The sequence below is a fragment of the Centrocercus urophasianus genome, unplaced genomic scaffold (genome assembly GCF_019232065.1).
Source record: "Centrocercus urophasianus isolate 14NV4802_14NV808 unplaced genomic scaffold, USGS_Curo_1.0 seq_489, whole genome shotgun sequence".
Classification (NCBI taxonomy): domain Eukaryota; kingdom Metazoa; phylum Chordata; class Aves; order Galliformes; family Phasianidae; genus Centrocercus; species Centrocercus urophasianus.
In genome coordinates, this window is record NW_024885076.1 from 12581 (window position 1) to 30132 (window position 17552).

The window sequence follows — 17552 nt, forward strand, 5'->3', positions numbered from 1 at the left end:
TTTCAGTATTCCACATCAAAACATCATGTAGTGTACGGGGCATTGAAGTGTCACTGCCCCAATTCCGAGTACCTATCGCTGTACATTACCGAAGTCACGGGATCTGGCCCTTCCGTGTGGGGGGGGGCGCTCTCTTGCTGCCTTGCAGTGGGTGCTGGAGGGTGCTTTCCTAGCCGTTCCAACCTTTTCAGGTTTGACTCGGTCCCGGGAACTCTCTCTCTCTCTCTCTCTCATCTTGTCTGATTTATTAATCTCATTTTCAATTAAATTGTATATATTGTGTTATCTTGTATTCCAATACTATAGTAAAATAAGTTTTCCTCCATAGATTGTTGCCGCTGTTCTTTTCCTCCCTTCCTTCCTTCCCATTTTTTGTGGGATTGGGGTGGGGGGGGAGGGCGGAGGCCTGCCGCCCCTGTCACGGACATAGATTGATCTGGTCAACTCCGTGACAGTCTACTTTATAAAATTAAAAACAAACAAAAAAGTTGTCTAAAAATTTATACATTACTTTCTTGATTATTCAATGATAGAAGCAAATATAGCCAATATGAATTACATAGCCAGAGAGCCACAGCGCAGTGAGGAACAGCGCTTCTGGGTTCAATTTTTTGATGGTGGGTGACTGGACTTCTGGTAAGACCACCAGTGAGTCTGAAGACATAAAGATAATGGGCTCTGGGACAAGTAAGAATATCCTTACTTCATGGTTTCTGTTAATCTCTTTGGAGGAAAACCCACACCTATGTGTGCATCAGTATCTTACTGAAATGAAAGGTCTAAATTAAATTCTAGAGGAGAAAAAATATTTTATTTCTCTGTTCAAAGCATGTGTTGTGACTGCATAAATTTTTCTTTCTTTGGAAATGCATCTCCTGAATAAGAACTTCTATGAGCAGCATGAAGAACACAGCCCAGGTGTCAGCCAAAGGAAGGTAACTCTTCACTCCATATTTTCCCTGTCAGCCTTTTCACTCCAGTTCATCTGACAACACACATTCCAGTGAAGCATCCACTCGGGTAATTATGTCAAAACAAGAACCCATCTGTGAGAATTCTCTAATGTCAGTGAGACAGTAAGCAAGCAGGATAGGAATGTGATGAGAAACAGTTACATTCCTGTAAGCCTTTTGGGCATTCATGTCCTGGCTGTTAAGATAGAAAACCCAAGGATGCACTCAAAGGTTTTAAAAGGCAGATTCCAGAAAAAGAGGAATGCATCTGGGAGCTTCTATTCTACTACTACAGATTAAAGAGACCATTTTGAAGTACAGCTTTCTTATAGCTATGCTTTGCACAGATGTGAGGAAGGCTCAAATACATGATGACACAAATAGCAACTGGAGAAACATCAGAGCTTAGAAGCAAATAGCTGATTCTAAAGGATTACAGGCGGTTTTGCTTTACTACAAGGAATTTTTGTCAAGTCCTCTATCTGAGCTGGTTCCAGGTTCTAGCCATGAGGCAGACCAAACCGGCCTACCTTTCCCCTCTGCCAAGGGGGAAAAATACACACAGAAGAAAACATTCGTTCTCACTTTCTAAATATGATCTATCTTATAGCTTGGGCTTTAGGACAGCTGCAGATGGGGCACATTATTCTCCACAAGGAAGGCCAAGCTGCCTAAAAATTGCTGCAGAAATTAAAAGGTACTTTTAGGTATAAACAGTCAGACAAGCTGAACTAGCATGAAAATACATATTTTTTATTTCTCTAGCATTATGTCAAGAAATTTCATCACATGGAGAAGACTTCAGTAATTCAATAAGAATTACAGTAATATCTCCTAAGCTTAGGTACATATCAGCCTGACACACAGACTATAAGCAGCTCATTAGTTATTCAACATATATTAGCAAAGATGATGGACTAACACTTTCTATTATTTACTCTAAAAGCTCTCTAAGGAGAGACAAAAGCAATATGCTAGTTCAACCACCAAAAATGTCCGGAAATGAGAACCACATCTCAAATCATGACTCAGTGTGGTTTGAAATACTCAGGAGGCAAGTAGGATATGCAAGAAGCCACTTCAACCACAATCAGCAATGCTGATCATATTCACATACAATACAGGCCTTTTGGCTAATCAAGGATCTGATGACTTCTTATTATCACAAAAATTAGACAGATTCTTGCTTTCTGGTCAACTGGAGAGGTCCCAGAGAACTGGAGGCTTGCCAATATTACTCCCATCTACAAGAAAGGTCATAAGGAAGATCCGGGGAACTACAGGCCTGTCAGCCAGACCTTGGTGGCAGGGAAGGTTATGGAACAGATCATCTTGAGTGAGATCACATGGCACGTGCAAGACAATTAGGGCCAGACTTCATGGGTTCACAAAAGGCAGGCCCTGTTTGACCAACCTGATTTCCTTCCATGATAAAGTGACCCACCTGGTGGTTGAGGGAAAGGCTGTTGTCGTAGTCTACCTAGACTTCAACAAAGCCTTTGATGCTTTCTCCCATAGTATTCTCCTAGAGAAGCTGGCAACCTGTAGCTTGGACAGGTACACTCTTTGCTGGGTAAAGAACAGGCTGAAGGGTCGGGCCCAGAGAGTGGTGGTGAATGGAGTTACATCCAGCTGGTGATCAGTCACGAGTGGTGTTCCCCAGAATGACAGTACCGGGGCATCGTGGTTTTATGATTTTTGTTATCAGTATTCTACATCATAACATAGTGTAAAGCACTGGGAATTATTCTCCGAGTACCTGTCTCTCAGAAGAGAACTACATACCCCAGAGGACTTTGCATTCAGAGGAAGAAGATAAAGCTGGCAAATCATGGGACTCATCCTCTTGCTTGCTGCCTGGCAGTGTGTGGGCGTGCTCCCCAGCCATTTTGCCTTCAATTCAGAGTAAGGCCTTTGGTTACAGACACTCACTCACTTCACTTGACTTATTAGCCTCAATTCCAATTAAATCATATTATATTGTGTTATCTTGCATTCTGAGATCATATTTAATAAATTAACTTTGATCCTCAGATCATTGCCACTGTTATGCTTTTAGGCCCAGCTCCCATCTCCCTACCCTTCCCTCTTTCCCTTTCCCTTTCACTTTTTGGGCGGGAGGGCCTGTGGGCCTGCTGTTCCCCTGTCACGGACACAGATAGATCTAGATAACTCCGTGACATGGGGCCTGTCCTGTTTAATAACTTTATTGATGACCTGGACAAGGAGATTGAGTGCACCCTCAGTAAGCTTGCAGATGACACCAAGTTGGGAGGAAGTGTCGATCTGCCTGGGGGTAGGAAGGCCCTACAGAGGGATCTGGACAGGCTGGATCAATGGGCTGAAGCCAACGGGATGAAGTTCAACAAGACTAAGTGCCAGGTCCTACGCTTTGGCCACAACAACCCCATTTAATGCTACAGGCTTGGGGCAGGGTGGCTGGAAGACTGCGTGGAAGAAATGGACCTGGGAGTGTTGGTCGACACTCAGTTAAACGTGAGTCAACAGTGTGCCCAGGTAGCTAAGAAGGCATCTTAGCTTGTATCAGAAGTAGTGTTGCCAGCAGGAACAGGGAAATGATCATCCCCCTGTACTCAGCTCTGGTGAGGCTGCACCTCAAGTACTGTGTTCAGTTTTGGGCCCCTCACTACAAGAAAGACATTGAGGCCCTGGAGCGTGTTCAGAGAAGGGCAACAAATCTGGTGAGGAGTCTGGAGCACAAGTCTTATGAGGAGTGGCTGAGGAAACTGGGATTGTTTAATCTGGAGAAGAGGAGGCTCAAGGGAGACCTTACTGCTCTCTACAACTCCCCGAAAGGAGGTTGTGGCAAGGTGGGAGTCAGCTTCTTCTCCTATGTAACTAGTGATAGGACTAGAGGGAATGGCCTCAAGTGGCACCAGAGGAGGTTCAGGTTCGATATTGAGAAGAATTTCTTCTCCAAAAGACTGTTCAGGCACTGAAACGGGATGGATGAGAGATGGAGACTTTAAAGGTGAGGCTGGATCACGCCCTGGGCAACCTGATCTAGCTGTTGATACCTCTGTTCATTGCAGGAGAGTTGGACTAGATGACCTTTAAAGGTCCCTTTCAACTCTAAGGATTCTATGACTCTATGAGAAGTTTCCAGAGAGCTTATGGTTCAGGGTTACAGGGAAGGCAAGGGAAGGAGACATCATAATGGGGGTCTGCTACAGGCTGCCTGACCAGGAAGACCAGGCCCTCTATAAACAGATAGAAAGAGTTTCACACTTACAAGCTATGGTCCTCATGGGAGACTTCAACCACCCTGGTATCTGTTGGAAGGACAGTACAGCAGGGCATCAGCATTCAAAGAGGTTCCTGGAATGCACTGATGATAACTTCCACACAGGCTGAAACACAGTCTCCAGGATGAAACATGGTCTCCACTAGACAGCGGGCTCATTCTAAGAAGACCGTAGCAACCCAGACTGAAACCATACTAAGAAATGTCGCTGTTCAGGCCTCTGGCTGCAGGGAGTGCCTGAGCCTACTTCTGCCCAGGGAGAGTGGCAGGGACTTAACCTGTGCAAGATGTGAGCAGGTGCATGAGCTTCTCAGCCTGGTGGTGGAGCTCAAGGATGAGGTACAGAGACTTAGGACCATCAGGGAGTGTGAGTGGGAGATCGACTGGTGGAGTGACTCACTGGCTTACTTGAGGGAAGGGCCCCGGGAAAAAAAACCCAGACAATTGGTGGACCCCCTACCCTGTCACAGTCAGACAGACCTCACTGATAAGGAAGGTTGGAAAAGAGTCCCAACTATAGGCCTGTTAGCCTGACCTCAGTACCAGGGAAGGTTATGGAGCAAATCATTTTGGATGAGATTGCACAGCATGTGTGTCCAGGGGATCAGGCCCAGCCATCACGGGTTCATGAAAGGCAGGTCGTGCTTCACCAGCCTCATCTCCTTCTATGACTGGGTGACTAGTCTGGTAGATGAGGGAAGGGCTGTTGATGTAGTCTTCCTAGACTTCAGCAAAGCCTTTGACACAGTCCCTCACAGGCATCTTCTGGGGAAACTGGCTGCCTGTGGTCTGAACAGATATACACGTCTTTGGGTAAGGAACTGGATACAGGGCCATGCCCAGCGGGTCGTGGTGAATGGAGTTAAGTCCAGCTGGCGACCCATTTCAAGTCGTGTCCCCCAGGGGTCAGTACTGGGGCCCATCCTGTTTAATATCTTTATTGATGACCTAGATGAGGGGATTGAGTGCACCCTCAGTAAGTTTGCAGATGACACCAAGCTGGGAGGTGGTGTCGATCTGCCTGAGGGTAGGGCGGCCCTTCAGAGGGATTTAGACAGGCTGGACCGCTGGGCTGAAGTGAATGGGATGAGGTTCAACAAGGCCAAGTGCCGGGTCCTGCACTTTGGGCACAACAACCCCATGCAGCGTTATAGGCTTGGGGATGAGTGGCTGGATGAGTGTGAAGAAGAGAAGGACCTGGGGGTGTTGGTTGATGCCCGGCTGAACATGAGCCGAGAGTGTGCCCAGGTGGCCAAGAGGGCCAACAGCATCCTGGCCTGCATTAGAAATAGTGTGGCCAGCAGGAGCAGGGAGGTGATCATCCCCCTCTACTCAGCACTGGTGAGGCTGCACCTCGAGTACTGTGTTCAGTTTTGGACTCCTCACTACGGGAAAGATGTTGAGGTCCTGGAGCGTGTCCAGAGAAAGGCAACAAAACTGGTGAGGGGTCTAAAGCACAAGTCTTATGAGGAGCGGCTGAGGGAGCTGGGATTGTTCAGTCTGGAGAAGAGGAGGCTCAGGGGAGACCTCACTGCACTCTACAACCTCCTGAAGGGAGGTTGCGGTGAAGAGGGATTTGGCCTCTTCTCCCAGGCAATGAGCAGGACCTGAGGTAATGGCCGTAAGTTGTATCAGAGGAGGTTTAGGTTGGACATGAGAAGAACTTTTTCTCTCAGGGAGTGGTCAGGCACTGGAATGGCCTGCCCACAGAGGTGGTGGAGTCGCCGTCCCTGTCAGTGTTCAAGAAGCATCTGGATGACGTGCTGCGTGAGATGGTTTAGTGCTAGTGGTGGCAATGGTGATGAGGAGACGGTTGGACTAGATGATCTTATAGGTCATTTCCAACCTTGTGATTCTATGATTCCTCTTCCAAGTCATATAGGAACCCTCGAGAAAAGGTTCTATGCTGGACCTTGTCCTCAAAAATGAGGAGGGACTGGTGAGTAACGTGAAGCTCAAGGGCAGCCTTGGCTGCAGTGACCATGAAATTATAGGGCTCAAGATCCTTAAGGCATCAGAGTGTGCAGCAAACTCACTACTCCGGACTTAAAGAGAACAGACTTCAACCTCTTCAGGGATCTCCTTGGCAGGGTGTGAGGGGACAAAGACCTGGAGGGAAGAGGGGCCGAAGAAAGCTGGTCGGTATTCAAGGACCATCTCCTCTGTATAACCAAGATGTTATAATTTGTATAACCAAGATGTTATAATTTGTATAACCAAGATGTTATAATTGCAATATAATCAAGAGAGTAAGGCAAAGCAGACAACGATCACAAAAGAGAATAAGTGGAAGAGCTTACCCTTGGGTTGAGCTCACCAGAAGATACCAAAAGAGGGGATCTCCAGAAGAGATCCTTCCCCTCTGGTAGCCAGCTCTTAAATAGGTCCAGGAGGGGTGGAGCCTGGCTCCCCCCCTTCTGTCAGCACAGGTGAATTGCCTTCACCTGTGCTCCTCTGGCTGACTCAAGGCTCACCTCAGGTGATTAATCAGAGGTTCAGGCTGTGACTCAGCAGTTCCCATACATCCTCCAAGCCCAGAAGCAGTGCATCCCAAGAAAAAAGAAGGCAGACAAGAATGCCAGGAGGCCTCCATGAATGAACAAGGAGCTCCTAGACTTACTGAGGCGCAAAAAGAAAGTTTATAAGTAAAAGCAAGAACAGGTTAACTGGGAGGGATACAAAGAGGGTGTCCAAGCAGCCAGGGATCAGGTTAGGAAAGCTAAAGCCTAGATAGAATTAAATCTAGCCAGGGACATAAAGGGGAACAAGAATTTCTACAAGTATATCAGAGATAAAAGGAAGGCTAGGGAAGATGTGGGCCCTCTCTGGAAGGAAACTGGAGAACTGGTCACAAAGGATGCAGAGAAGGTTGAGGTGCTCAATGACTTCTTCATCACAGTCTTCACCAGCAAGGGCTCTAGACACACTACCCAAGCTGCAGGGAAAAAAGGAAAGAACTTGGAGAAGGTAGATCTACCTGCTGTAAGTGAAGATCAGGTACAAGATGATCTAAAGAACCTAAAGTTCTAAAAATCTGAAGTTGCAGAAGTCCATGGGACCCAACGAGATCTACCCACAGGTTCTGAGAGAACTGGTAGATGAAGTTGCCAATCCATCATATTTGAAAGGTCATAGCAAGCTGGTGAAGTTCCCACTAACTGGAAAAAGAGAAACATAACCCCCATTTTCAAGAAGGGGAAAAAAAGAAGATCCAGGGAACTACAGGCCAGTCAGTCTCACCTCTGTGCCTGGCAAGATCATGGAGCAGATCCTCCTGAAGGCCCTACTAAAGCACATAGAAAATAAAGACAAGGCGATTGGTGGTAACCAACACGGCTTCACCAAGAGCAAGTCATGCCTGACAAACTTGGTGGCCTTTTACAACATCAGTGGATAAAGGAAGACCAACTGATGTCATCTACCTGGACTTGTGCAAAGCATTTTACACTGTCCCATGACATATCTGGTCACCAAATTGGATAAACAAGGGTTTGATGAACTACTCGCTAGATAAGGAATTAGTTGGATGGTCACACTCAGAGAGTTGCAATCAACGGCTCAATGTCCACGTGGAGACCAGTGATGAATGGTGTTCCACATAGACAGGTACTGGCACTATTACTGTTTAACATCTTTGTAGGCAACATGGACAGTGGGATTGAGTGCACCCTCAGCAAGTTTGCAGTTGACAACAAGCTGAGTGGTGCAGTTGACCAGCTAGAGGGAAGGGATGCCATCCAGAAAGACCTGGACACACTTGAGAGGTGAGCCCATGCCAATCTTGTGAAATTCAACAAGGCCAAGTGCAAGGTCCTGCATCTGGGTTGGGGCAATCCCAAGCACAGATACAGATTGGGTGGAGAATGGCTTGAGAGCAGCTCCGAGGAGAAGGATTTGGGGGTGTCTGTTGATGAAAAACTCAACATGAGCCAGTAACGTGCACTTGCAGCTCAGAAGGCCAACTGTATTCTGGGCTGCATCAAGTGTGACCAGCAGGTCAAGGGAAGTGATTCTGCCCCTCTACTCTGCTCTCATGAGACCCCACCTGGAGTACTGTGTCCAGTTCTGGGGCCCCCAACACAAGAAGGACATGGAACTGTTGAAGCAGGGTTCCAGAGGAGGGCCACAAAGATGATCAGAGGGCTAGAGCACCTCCCCTATGGGGACAGGCTGAGAGAGCTGGGACTCTTCAGCCTGGAGAAGAAAAGGCTCCAGAGGGACATTATAGGGGCCTTCCAGTACCAGAAGAGGCCTACAGGAAAGCTGGGGAGGGACTTTTTATAAGGGCATGTAGTGACAGAATGAGAGGAAGTGGTTTTAAACTGGAAGAGGGTAGATTTAGACTAGATATCAAGAAGAAATTCTTTACTGTGAGGGTGGTGAGACACTGGAACAGGTTGCCCAGTGAGGCTGTGGATGCTCCCTCCCTGGAGGCATTCAAGGCCAGGCTGGATGGGGCTTTGAGCAACCTGGTCTAGGGGGAGGTGACCCTGTCTATAGCAGGGGTGTTGGAACTAGATGATCTTAAAGGCCCCATCCAACCCAAACCATTCTATGATTCTGTAATATTCACTTGCCTTACAGTTACAATATCTAAATGAATGCTTAGAGTGCTCCATCGAATGAAAACAAGTGGAAGCTTATTGAGACATTGCCCATAAACTGTGGATACAGGCACAATCCCAGCTCACACCACCATTGGGTAGAACATTTTAGAACTGGGACAGGGTTACACAACACCCAGCTATTAGTTGTGATTTAAGTCTGACACTGCATACTTCACAATAAACTGCTCTGTCCTTATTAAATGCAACCATTCAAGCACGTGTCTCCACTGGTAAAAGACAACTTCACTATAGTATAATTCTTAAATGAAGTATTTCAGTTTTCAGGAGAAGTTATTTCTACCTACTTACACAAACATAGATTTTACCACACAGAGCCAAAAATATATAGAGACAAAAGCAGATATATAACATATATAATGGTTGTCATTAGTCTTCTGAGACTAAAATTAGCTACATGCAGTCAGGTCCTAAACAAAACAGATGTAAAAAAATGTCCACATTCCCTCTGTTTTTATCCCTAAATCCATGAACAACTGCAGGCACATTTTTTCAAGCAGAGCCCAGAGCTGGCTATAGAAGTCTTGTTTAGCAGCAATGGAGCTAGTTCAGGCTTCTTGTATTTGTTACTCACAAACCTCAGACATAATCTGTAAATGTATACCACGTAACAGGAGAAGCTCATTCAATTTTTTAAAAAGGAAATTCTGAAATTTGAAAAGTATAAAAAAATGCTTCCATAACAGGCAGTACCAGTTCACATTTGACTTGGATATATTTTCATGCAAGCTCAACAATAAAGATGCTTTAAACAAACTTGGATGTCTTAAGGAAGAAAAAAAACTAGAATATAAACCTTTCCCAACCATTAATTCAAAATATCCAAAGTTTTGGGCCTTGTAGTTTCCTGAATTTCTCTCAAAAGTAAGATGAACTAATGAAAAGTAGCTTAGCTCCCACACCATTCTATTTGCGTGCTATTTTAAAATGGCTTGATTTTCACAGTACCACAGAATGATGGAATCACAGGGGTTGGAAGGGACCTCAAGAGATTGAGTCTAACCCCCCTGCTAAAGCAGGTTCCCTACAATAGGTCACACAGGTAGGTGCACAGACAGGTCTTGAATATCTCCATAGAAGATGACTCCACAACCTCTCTGGGCAACCTGTTCCACTACTCCATCATCCTTACCGTAAAGTTCTTCCGCATGTTTGTATGAAACTTTCTATGTTCAAGTGTTTGGCAACAGCTCACTATGCACTACTGAGAAGAGCCTAGCCTCATCCATTTGCCTTCCACCTCACTTCAGATATTTATAAGCATTTATCAGATCCCCTCTCAGTCTTGTTCTCCCCAGGCTGAACACACCCTGTTTACTCAACCTTTCCTCACAAGGGAGATGCTCCAGGCACTTAATCATCTTTGTGGCCCTCTGCTGGACTCCCTCTAGGAGATCCCTTTCTTTTTTGTACTGGGGAGCCCAGAACTGGACACAGTACTCCAGGTGAGGCCTGACTAGGGCAGAGTAGAGGGGGAGGATCACCTCCCTCGATCTGCTGACCACACTCCTTTTAATTCACTCCAGGATGCTGTTGGCCTTCTTGGCCTCCAGGGCACACTGCTGGCTCATGGCCAACCTGTTGTCCACCAAAACACTGTCATGGTACTATGTTTTTGTTTTTGTTTTCTTTATGGTTTCAGTATTCCACATCAAAACATCATGTAGTGTACGGGGCATTAAAGTGTCACTGCCCCAATCCCAGGTACCTATCCCTGTACATTACAGCAGTCATGGGATCTGGTCCTTCTGGGTGGGGGGGGCGCTCTCTTGCTGCCTGGCAGTGGGTGCTGGAGGGTGCTTTCCTAGCCGTTCCAAGCTTTTCAGGTTTGAATCGGTCCCGGGAACTCTCTCTCTCTCTCATCTTGTCTGATTTATTAATCTCAATTTCAATTAAATTGTATATATTGTGTTATCTTGTATTCCAATATTATAGTAAAATAAGTTTTCCTCCATAGATTGTTGCCGCTGCTCTTTTCCTCCCTTCCTTCCTTCCCATTTTTTGTGGGACTGGGGTGGGGGGGAGGGCAGAGGCCTGTCACCCCCTGTCACGGACATAGATTGATCTGATCAACTCCGTGACAAACACCCAGGTACTTCTCCACAGAGCTCCTCTCCAGCAGGTCATCCTCCAACCTGTACTAATGCATGCAGTTATTCCTCCCCAGGTGCAGGACTCTACACTTGCTGTTGTTCAACCTCATCAGGCTCCTCCCTGCCCAACTCCTCAGTCCCTCCAGGTCTTGTTGAATGGTAGCACAGCCTTCTGGTGTCAGCCACTCCTCCCATCTTTGAATCATCAGGAAGCTTTCTGAGGGTGGACTATATCCCTCCATACTAGTCATTGATGAAGATGTTGAACAAGACTAGCACCGACCTCTGGGGAACACCGCTAGTTACAGCCCTCCAACCAGACTGCGCTGCTGATGATAACCCTCTGACTCTGTCAGTCAGCCAGTTCTCAACCCACCTCACCGTCCAGTCATTTATCCCATGCTTTCTAAGTTTCATAACAAGGACGTTGTGGGAAATGGTGTCAAACGCCTTGCTGAAGTCAAGGTACACAACATTCACCACTCTCCCCCCATCTATCCAGCCAGCGATGACATCATAGAATGCTACTAGGTTGGTCAAGCATGATTTCCCCTTGGTGAATCCACGCTGACTACTCCTGATAACCTTCTTCTCTTCCAATTGCCTGGAGATGGCATCCAGAACAAGTTGTTCCATCACCTTTCCAGGGACAGAGGTGAAGCTGACTGGCCTGTAGTTTCCCGGATCCTCCTTCTTGCCTTTCTTGAAGACTGGAGTAACACTGGCTATCCTCCAGTCTTCAGGCACCTCTCCCATTCACCAAGACCTTTCAAAGATGATAGAGAGATGTACACCTGAACATAAAATTAGCCAGTACAGTAACGTGAGTAATTTAGATGTACAATAATAATGTGGATTTTAAGATTTCCAATTTAGAACCACAGAATTATCTAGGCTGGAAAAATCTTCAAGATCATCAAGCCCAGCCATCAACTTGACCTATTGGGTCCCATAGCTAAATCATGTCATTTAATGCAATTTTGAGCCATATGCTAAATGATACTTGCTTCCTGCCTATTTTCTTTATTTATTTATTTTTTTTTTTAAGTGGATAACAGCATGAAGCTGCTCCAGACAGCCTCAGTGAGAGCTCCAGGTCAGGCAGGGCCTGCCTGGGTAACACTAGCAATGGACAGGTCCATTAGGGTCCATGCATTTTTATTTTAAACATACAAACCCAGCAATCTGAGTGCATGTTTGTATTTTATCCCACATTCAAATTTCCAAGAAGAATAAAAATAGTTGATTAATTTAAGAGATTTGGGACTTGATAAACCATTGCCCCTGTTCTAAAGATCAAATATCCAAGACAAGCCTCAGTGGAAGTTGAGCTCATGACTGCAGAGACAGAGGACCAACTCTCAAATGTTAAGCAGCATTTTCTGCAGGGAAGATGGCCTATGTGCAAAAGTACCTGATGAAGAACATTTACAAATACTCATAGTCTAAGAACAAAACAAAACAAAAAAAACCCCACCAACTCACTAAGAATACTGCAGAATCCAGCATCTATTCAGGTTTCTTATCTTACAACCTAAAAAAAAATCCCTGCAAATTTTAAACTTCCTTTGTGAAAAATAAAAATTCATAGTACAGATCTTGTTCAAAAACTCAAATAAAAAAGATGCATTGATTTTTGTGACCATTCAAGTATTTTAAACTTTAAAGCACCTTACTATTCTGGTTGAGAGAAAAAAAATCCAAAAAGTGCTCTCATGTTACATTCATTTTATCCGGCCCTTGGAAAAAGAACATGCATTAACAGCAGCAATAGGTATAATTTCTATCAAGCAAGATGAATTCACATTTGTAAAGTATATTTTTGCTACAGATATCTACAGTAAAATATAGAATGTCTGCATCCAAATTACAAAAAAGATGGAAACAAATCAGCATAGTGATGTTAGGCATTTTGCTTCACTACACAAGCTACCTACTGCCCTATCAACTCTGAGAAAAAAATACATTGCAGCTGCATTAAAACCCACAGAAACACAATTTCAAGCAAAACATTGGCATGCTATTTTCACTGTCCTACAATTAATATCTAAGTACCTTATGTAATCTGCTGCAGTCCGAAATAAAAAGGTTCTCTTGTATTTGCCATGCTCTGATGCAGGAACTCTGCCCATCATCAGCCACCATAAAACTTACCCAAATCCCACAATCTTTCAGGGCTTTCAAGACACAGAGGGAAGGACCCTCATTTCACACTAGAACAGAATGTATTCACCATTTTGCCTCCATATTTATCTTGATTGCAGATTATCAAAGCAGCTAACATAGCCAAGACTGGTCAGATTTTTAAAAAAAATCACACTGGATAAGATTCTAGAGTTGCTGATTTCCTGTTATAGGAAGTAACAGTTCTGGCAAAAGAATCCCCAAGGCAAAATGTTCAGTGATCCAATGTGCAAGCTCTAACAGCCTTTGTTCTTCCCTTTGCTATATTTGTTACTGCTTTCTTCTCCCTCCCTCTGAATCCTCCAGCTTTCTCTGTAAGATTCAAATGCCACATCACATCTAAGTACACATTTATTTTTCATATGAGAAAAAAAAAAATCCTATCCATTACTCACTGCTTTGAGTTAAAAGTGGCCATCCCTCAGGAGCTGAAGCACTGCTCATCTGGTTTCCTAGTCTTAGTCCATTACTGCACAAAGTTATAATTCATGCAACTAATAATTCACTGGAGCTCCATCAGACCTCTGAAATGCATCTCTACTTGGCTGCTGCACAATTCTCCCTGGGTTACAGCAGTTTAAGAAACACCATCCCTATTCTGTATGTTTTTCTATGTAGGATATAAGTACAGGTTTAACACTGAAGTCCTGAATTCAGAAACAAACTACCACGTGGTTTGCAATTTATGATTGCCACTCAGAGGCCTATCCTTTATCACTAGACTGTAAAAAAGCATACATCTGGATGTAAGATACTGAAATGAAAATACCATATTTAGCACAGGTATCAGTACATCTTTACAAACAATACCTTTAATCCTATTAAACCTGAAAGTTAATATTTCTTCAATAATACACTGTTGTCTCTTTCACTACTGTGCCAAGTGTGTCATCAGGAACCAGATTTACTTTTCACACATGTACCTTCCCACTACTGTCACAGTCACACTCACACACCCATCTTACCTTTGTGAACCTTGACCTCTGAAATATTCTTTTTGCCAACGCTCAGTTACTGCCACAGATGGATTAACTCCGCAAATATGAAAGGGTTAAAGGCAGTCCCAATCAATAGGCCTACAAGGAGGAAAAAAAGGAAAAACAAGTATGCCTTGCAGCATCTTTGCAGTGAATGCACAATTTATGCACAATTCCACAACAACACGGCTTCCTTTTGGCCTTTCAGAAAGGTGCAGACCTCCCCCCCAACATCTCCTAAAGAAGAAAACCACAAGACAGTGCCCTGTAAAAAAAAAAAAAAAAACCAGCATGCAAAGCAGCATTCTTCAGTTACAAGCACAGCTACAATTACAAATCATTCAATCTATTTTATTTAGTTTCACTTTAAAATAGACTGCACGACCAGTGTCCCACCCTTGCAAAGCAAAAATATTTTAATAAGGGTCATAAATCTCAGCTGTTGCCCATTCCGTAAGCATAAAAAGGCACAAAAAGCCCAAGTCATCTCAGCTACTGCAAATATGTACATTTATATACAGAACCCTTTAGGACTACATAGCCACATACCAGTGCTGTATGTCTAAGTGTGCATTCACATACTGTTTAGGGATGGTATCTTTCTGCAAGCTCCTCTGCTTTTGGCTGCCATGGAGGGTGGAAGCTATCCTACTGTAGCAGCTCAGTGACTGCATTGTGTTCAAGAGCTGATCTGCCTCAAACCAGTTCCAGCCGGTTCTGGTCACCCTACATAAAAACTATGGCAACCCTCGCAGAGCTGCCAACATATCTTCAGGAAGCATGGAGCTCTGCTTGCCTCTGCGGGGCCGACTGAGCCCCAACCCCGTCCCACCGCCCCTTGCTCTGTGCCCCCCCACTCCCCTCTTCTCCTCCCCCACTTACCTCTCACAACCTGGCTGAAAGCTGTTTGCATGCCTGGCTGTAGCTAAGAGACAGCAACAAAAATCTTCACAGGATCTCTCTTACAGCACCAGGCAAGCTTGGCCACGGCACAGGGAGACAGCTGCTACCCAGGGCTGCTGCTCTGCTCCCCTGGTCTATGGGGAGCAGCATCACCTCTGCCCTCGTGCCCATGGCTGTGGGGCAGCCATGCAGGGTCAACTCCTGCCTGCCCTCCCCTCTGCTCCCACATTTGGGGCCGCTCAGTGGCATTTTTCCTTCTCCGCACTGCATTAACTACAGAGATTACCCATGCATGCACCACCCTCCCCTCACAAAATCCATTTCCACAGCAAGAGATGCCTGCAAAGCAGTGCCTTGGCCCCTTCCTAACAACTCTGAGCTGACTGCTGAGATGCTTTGTTGTTTTATTTTTCCTTTTTGCTATTCAGCCTTCCTTGAGGCACTGAGCAGCATGCAGCACCCCACGCCTAATGGCCCCACAGCCGCAGGAGGCCAGGGCCCACCCCACCAAAATGGCTGCTGGTCCTGTCCCAGTGCTGCATACAGCCCTTAGGGCCAAGGCTACGGCTCCCATGGTGCTCCTGCCATGCCCAGAGCAGTACTGCTACCCACATCCCTGCCTGTCCTCCAGCGGGGCCAATGGCTGCCCCACACAGCACTGCTCGCTCTGCTCAGCTATGGCTACTCAGCCTTGCACTCCACAACCCATAACTACCTTCACTATGTGACAATCCCCATCTCACTGCTGTCTTGTAGGAAGGCTATTTGCGAGGCTCTCTCCCTCTCCTCCCGGGATCTGCTAACTCGGTGGCACCACCGAGCCCCTCTGCGACTGCACCTGTAACTGTGAGCAGAAGTCGGCACGACCCGCAGTCCCTTCTCCGTGGAGAGCACCGAGAGCTGGCACCTACCCCACAACCTTCATCTGCACCCCACTCTGGGGGAACACTGCCAAATTCTTGTGCCGCCTTAGCCCCGGCTGCTCCACATAGACGGCCCCACGCGTGAACAACACGGGAACCGCTCCTCTAGCCCATCCCCCGCCTGGCCCGTTCGCCCCTCGGCGGCCCTATAGAGCCTCAGGCAGGGGAGGGACCCCGCGGAGACGGTAAAGGAGGAAGGGGGAGAAGCGATAAACAGATGCCGCCGCCGCGACACCCCAGAGCCGAGGCCCCGCTGTGCAGAGCAGGCTGCACTCTGCGAGGCTGGGAGAAGGCGACCCCCACCACATGCAACCTCCACCCCCATGCACACACACCTGCTGCGGCCCGGGCCCGGCCGGGTATGGCTATGGTCTGCACCGCCCCAGCCACCCGCCCGCCGCGAGGCCTGGCCAGGAGACAGCAGAGCATAATGGCAGCAGCTCTACAGGAAGCAGGGGGAGCCGCGGCTCGTACAGAGGGGGGAAACGCTCCGTGCGATTCCCGGCGGAGCAGCTCTGGAAGCGAGCCGGGGGCGGGGAGGACTGCACAGCCCCAGCGCTCCACGGTCGACCGAGAGCAAGGCGGGGGGGGAGGCGCCAGATGGGTTGCGGCCCTCCGCTGCCAACACACGCCACAGCGCAGCAACCACGGAGCCCACCCCAGCCAGGAGTACCGCACCGAGCCCTCGCACTAAGGTCGGGGCAGGCCCCATCCCCACCGTGTCCACGGGCAACGCCGGGCTCCACGCCTCGGGGCCCTGCACGGCTGCGGCCCCCACTGGAAGGCACCCTAGGGCAAGGAGCAGTAGCCAGGGGCCTTCCCCTACCCTCCCCGGGTTTGGGCGCCTGAGGCCCACTCCCTGTTATGCCTTTCAGCACACAAAGGAGCAGGTAGTGCATGCTGATGCAGTCCTCCTGCTCTACACAACCCCGGAGCCAAGTGTAGGGCCAACGCAACACAGGACCACGGCCTGCTCGAGCCAGCAGTGCTCCAGTGCCACAGGTGTATAGCACAACAAAATGTGGACATGGAATAGTGCAGTCTCCACTGTATTTTTGGCTGCTCCCTCCTTTGACAAGCAGCTGTTTGCTGCAAAGCAGGCAGATGTTAATTCCATATGTGAGAATCAAGTGTTGTTTCTGCATTAGAATTGTATAATATTATTTTTATTTTATGATCTCCGCTATCATAGTTCTTTTTGGGAGTCCTTCTACTTAACTTGGGGAAGATCTCTGATAAGTTTACATCACTTATCCTCTAGACAAACCTTCCCAGGAACACACGCTCTGTATACAGGTGTATATATGTCTATTTTGTCATACACACTGCAAGAATATCCTGCACGAGAGCAAACCAGAGAACAAGCCATGGCATGCCCGAGGAAGTGCCTGACATTGGGAAGGCCTGACATCATCCCCCAGTGCTCTTTGTTTAACGATGATGACTTTAAAGAAAATCACCATATCAATAGGACAAGGAGAGCACCGAGACATCTTGGAAACAACAGGATGGCTGCTCACTCTCACCAGATAACAAATAAATGAACAAGTAAATAGCAAATGTAAACCTTCTGATAAGATTGTGAACCTGGAGTACCCAGCCAGTGGGGAAACAGGGGAGGGGGGAGGC

The 17552-nt window shown here is 46.8% G+C and overlaps 1 long non-coding RNA gene across 1 annotated transcript in view; it reads right to left on the bottom strand.

Annotated features, from left to right (window-relative positions):
- The window catches only part of LOC122168986, a 21898-nt gene extending 5573 nt beyond the window's left edge, over positions 1–16325 (bottom strand). The window contains exons 1-2 of the long non-coding RNA XR_006171439.1: positions 16259–16325; positions 14086–14196 (exon numbers count right to left, since the gene is read on the bottom strand). This is a non-coding gene — a long non-coding RNA (uncharacterized LOC122168986). The remainder of the gene's footprint in view (positions 1–14085; positions 14197–16258) is intronic.
- Positions 16326–17552: the final 1227 nt, after the last annotated feature.